Below are 5,457 nucleotides of genomic sequence, written 5' to 3' on the forward strand. Positions count from 1 at the left end.
TGAATGTGAATTATTTTTAATGTTGAACTTATTTATTTGAGGCCCAGATCATTTCATAATCTGGCCTCTACATTCACACTCGGTATACTCCCGAGAACACTGTTTTTATGTTTTTTAAAGTGTTCTTTAGTTTTCATACATTAATTATAAGAAAAAAGTAAACGGTAAAACTACCTTGAATCCATGTGCTGTGTATTTAAGCAAGGGGAACAAACAGTTAACAATTCTATTTACAAACACACGTTTAAAACCAGCAGAGTACCTTTAAAGTACCTGGTATAAAATGTAACTTTGTTCAATGAAACCTTTTATACACACTCAACTCACAAGTGCTTGGCAACCCTATAGAGCTTATTTTATAAGCCTTCTCATTATTTGGGCAAAAGTTATGATTAATACCAAAAATATCTACAGTGTTTACACATTTCCTCTCCAAATCACTGATTAGTAAGTTAGTAAATGCAACTAAGAGCTGTATTTTTGTTTTTTAATTTATTTATGGCTGGTAGTTTTTGGATATTCTTGAGCAAATGCTATACTCTAGAGGTCACCGCTTGATCAAATTTTGAAGGTTTCCTACTCTAGTGAATGAAGGTTTGACATTTTATTCCCTTGGATGTGGATCACAGACATTAGGCACAACAAAAAGAACAAAAGCCATTTTTACTGATTAAGAGAGTTCATCTAAAATATTAACTAAGGGGGCACCTGGGTGGCTCAGTCTGTTGAGCGTCCAACTTTGGCTCAGGTCATGATCTCGTGGTTTGTGAGTTCAAGCCCCGCATCAGGCTCTTTGCCGACAGCTCAGAGCCTGGAGCCTGCTTCGGATTCTGTGTCTCCCTCTCTCTCTGCCCCTCTCCCACTCACGCTCTGTCTCTTTCTGTCAAAAATAAATAAACATTAAATTTTTTTAAAATAAATAAATAAAATATTAAGTAAGGTGAAACCTTTTGTGATCAGGAATTTGCTTAGGCTTTATGTAGTTCTTCTGTATGCAATTTTATACATTTCTATAATAATTCTATAAAAAAGTATAGCTGACTCACGTGGCTGCTTGCTGTTTTCAAGGTGTAATGCAGACTTGTCTGGGAAAATAATGCTCACTTGTTGCTATAAAAGTACAGAACTTTAAATGCCTTAAGAATAGATTTTCTACTTTCCAATGAGAAAGAATGAAATCTGGCCTTTGGTAGCAACGTGGATGGAACTGGAGAGTGTTATGCTAAGTGAAATAAGTCATACAGAGAAAGATACCATATGTTTTCACTCTTATGTGGATTGTGAGAAACTTAACAGAAGACCATGGGGGAGGGGAAGGGAAAAAAAGTTAGGGAGGGAGGGAGCCAAATCATAAGAGACTCTTACAAACTGAGAATAAACTGGGGGTTGATGAGGGGTGGGAGGGAGGGAAGCGTGGGTGATGGGCAATGAGGAGGGCACCTGTTGGGATGAGCACTGGGCGTTGTGTGGAAACCAATCTGACAATAAATTTCATATTAAAAAAAAGAATAGATTCTACTCTCTCTGACAGGTGACAAAACTCATCTTGCACTATAAATGTGAATTTGTATGACTGGTAAATGTAATCAGCCTTTGGAAACTTAATACACTTTACATGTAACCACAGAAGAATGACTCAAATAACACATTAGATTTCTACTAAACCATTCATCATCACACTACATATTGTTGTTAGTTTCAAAATAAAATTAATTCAGTTTATTGTTATTGAGCATAGAGTGTTTTAAATTTAAGTTAGGTATTGAGAGTGGCAAAGTTGAATGGATGAGTGAGATATCATCTTAGAGATGTTTAAATCCAGGCATGAAGAAAAAGGTGGTGCAAATTGGCACATGATTGGTATCCCAATGGACAGACCCTCGAAAGAGAAGAATAAAGCACTATCGGTGTTATGGAGAGAGAAAATCATTCCTATCTGGAGGTGAGTATGGGAAAAAGACAGGAAAATGTTCCTGAATTAGATGGAAATTGAGATGATACTGGAAGGGTAAACAGTTGGAGATTTGGTCGGGTGCAAAGGACTTGGAGGTTTTCAGGTAAAGGTGAACGAACGAAGCACTTTGACAAAGGCATAGAGCTGTAAGAGTGAAGGGTGTATTTAATTTGGTTGAGATTAAAGGAAAGGAAATAATAGCTAATTGGATGAAAACGGTGGTTTCAATACCTAAGATGGGTCCAGGACCATGAATGCCAAGTGAAAATACTTCACTAAACCCCCCAAGTAGCATTAGAAGTTATGGAGCAAGAGAATTACATGATCAGAGCTGCCTAATGTAATATTATTCAGCAAGAGGTGAGATACAGATTTTAAATCTCTGTTCTTTTTTTTTTAACTGTATTTATTTATTTTGAAAGAGACAGAGACAGTGCAAGTGGCAGAGGGGTAAAGAGAGAGGGTGACAGAGAGAATCCCAATCAGGCTCCACACTGCCAGGGCAGAGCCTGATGCAGGGCTTAAACCCACAAAGCCAAGAGATCATGACTAAGCCAAAATCAAGAGCCAGATGCTTAAAGGACTGAGCCACCCAGTGCCCTGATCTCTGTCCCTTTTGACTTGCATCTTATGCCCCAATAAAACTGGATGACGCTTGGTTCCTTGAAAATACCGGTGGATTCACATCTCTATGCCCTTAATAGCATTGCTTTTTCTGCAATTCATTGATTCAAAAAACCAATGTCACATGTTCAGTGCTTACCAGATCCTCCTTTATTGCTAGAGATACAAACACAGGGAGAGGAGGATTCCCTCTATTATGACAGGTAGCAAAAAGAATAGGGTTACCCAAAAAGCTCTGCAAGCCCATATGAGGAGCACCTAATTGAAACCACAGGCTTAGGGAGACAGGCAGGGCATGTGGTGAGAGATAACCCACGGGTTTGTTTGTCAGGCAAACACACAAGTTTTCAGATTTGGCTCATGTTTCATTTCTCTATAAAAATATTTCTGTGCCTTTCTTCTCTACCTAGCAGAACTCTTCATGCCATCCCCTGTGCCAAACATGTACATTATAATAATTATTTCTTAACCACTCAGAGGTGTTATATAGCATGCAGTCCTTGTAAGACAATATAAAATGCTAGGAATTGGTTTCCTTTCCTGGTGTGATGAAGTACCACCAGCTTAATGGCTTCAAACAATGCACATTTATTCTCTTACAGTTCTGGAGGTCAGGTGTCCAAAATGAGCACTACAGGGCTAAATCAAAATGTTGGCAGGTCTGCCTTTCTTTGGGAGGTTCTAGAAGGTTCTAGATTTGTCTTTTATCTCTCTTAGCTTCTATAGGATACTTTTGTCCCTTGACCCATGGCTCTATCTTCCACCTTTAGATTGTGTCACTCTAATCTCAGCTGCCATTGCCACATCGTCTTTTTCTGACTCCGACCCTCTGCTTCCTTCTTATCAGTACTCTTGTGATTACCTTGGGACTGCCAAAATAATCCAGCATAATGTCCCCATCTCAACATCCTTAAGTTTATTACATTCGTAAAGTCCTTTTTGCTATGTAAGGTTACATTTTCACAGATTCTGGGGAGCAAGATGTGGATATTTTTGAAGGGAGGGCTGTTTTTCTGTCTACCATACCTTGTATGGTTGAGGCTATGTTTCAATTACTTCTAAAGTTACAGCTAGACACTGCCCACTAAATAAATAATAGTCATTGAATTTACATCTGTTGCATGTATTGTGGGGTTAGAAAGGTAGAATTAGCAAGACAAGTTAGGAAGACATTTCTCTGCTCTAGGAGAGAAGCTCTCTGAATCTACCTGTGTTCCCAACCAAATCACAAATGGCTGCATCTCCCTTAGAGGCAAAATCTATCCCAATTTTTAAAGATATGATTGCACTGTTTACTAGCTTTGTTGTTGCTATTGAAAACATAGCTGTAAGGTCAGCAATACAACAACAACACTGCCACAAAACATTGATTTTGATAGTCACCCATGAGCAAGAGTACCTTTGTGGGAGTCCAGGAGTTCAGTGGATAAGTTTCAGCACACAGTTGGACAAGAAAATAAATAAATAAATAAAAATAATAATCCGAGAATAAACGTATTGTGGAAGGTGAGAAGAACAATTTCACCTTACCCATATCACCCTTCCCCCAAAGCAGCACATCTCAGTGACAAGAAAGTACATCTCCACCTTTGATTTTGCTCATGGGGAAAGTAAAAAGCATATCAAGCGAGTGCCCGGCTTTGCCAGATCAGCCACATGGGATGCTGTTCAGGAGGCCCACTTTTGTCTTACGCTGTTCAGAATACTGAGGTGGACTGACATGGCTCAGGGGTTGAAAGAGGCTGGTGGCAAGACAACAGGACTTGGAATTCATTAAAGGGCCATGGATCCTATTTAACATACTCCATTAGGAAACCCACCCATGTGCCACCTGTGATCCTTCACTTAAGGACCCACCAACTGACTCATGCACATCCTCAGGGCTCCACTTGCCTCATCAACCCCTAGTGGCTGGTACCCTGCACGTGCCTTCATGGACAGTGAATGGGAGCCTTTGTAGAAGGCTTGTGAGAACATGAAGAAAGCTGGCCCATCTCTAGGATTGGAAGAAGGCAATAGGCTGAAAGTGAAGGGACGGAAATAGATAGTCCATACCAATGGAAGCCAAAAGAGAGCAGAGGTAGCCATACTTATAGCAGACAAAATAGACTTTAAGTAAAACAAACAAACAAACAAACAAAAACTATAACAAGAAACCAAAAAAGGTCATTATATAATGACACGGGGTCCAAATCATCAGGAAGATATAACTACTGTAAACATATATGCACCCAACTTTGGACACCTAAATTTATAAAGCAGATATTAACAGATCCAAAGGGAGAAATAGACAGCAATACAATATTAGTAGAAGACCTTAATGGCCACTTTCAACAATGAATATGTGGATCACTCAAATGGAAAATCAATAAGGAAACATTGGGCTGGAATTATATTTTAGATCAAATGGACCTCCCAGACATAAATAGAACATTCCATCCAACAGCAACAGAATATACATTCTTCTGAAGTGCACATGGAACATTATCCAGGATAGATCACATGGTAAGTCACAAAACAAGCCTAACAAATTTAAGAAGATTGGATTTACATCAAATATCTTTTCTGACCACAGTGGTATAAAACTAGAAATCAATTAACAGGAGAAAAATAGGAAAATTCACAAACATGTGGAAATTAAACAACACACTCTTTTAAAAAAATGTTTATTTATTTTGAGAGAGAGACAGAATGAGAGTGAGGGAGGGACAGAAAGAGAGAGGGATACAGAGAATCCCAAGAAGGCCCTGTGCTGTCAGTGCAGAGCCCAATGCTAGAATCAATCCCACGAACCATGAGATCACTGAGCCACTCAAGTGCCCCTAAACAACACACTCTTGAACAACCAATGGATCAAAGAAGAAACCGAAAGGGAAATA

This window comes from Panthera uncia, chromosome C2 (assembly GCF_023721935.1).
Source record: "Panthera uncia isolate 11264 chromosome C2, Puncia_PCG_1.0, whole genome shotgun sequence".
In the NCBI taxonomy this organism is placed as follows: domain Eukaryota; kingdom Metazoa; phylum Chordata; class Mammalia; order Carnivora; family Felidae; genus Panthera; species Panthera uncia.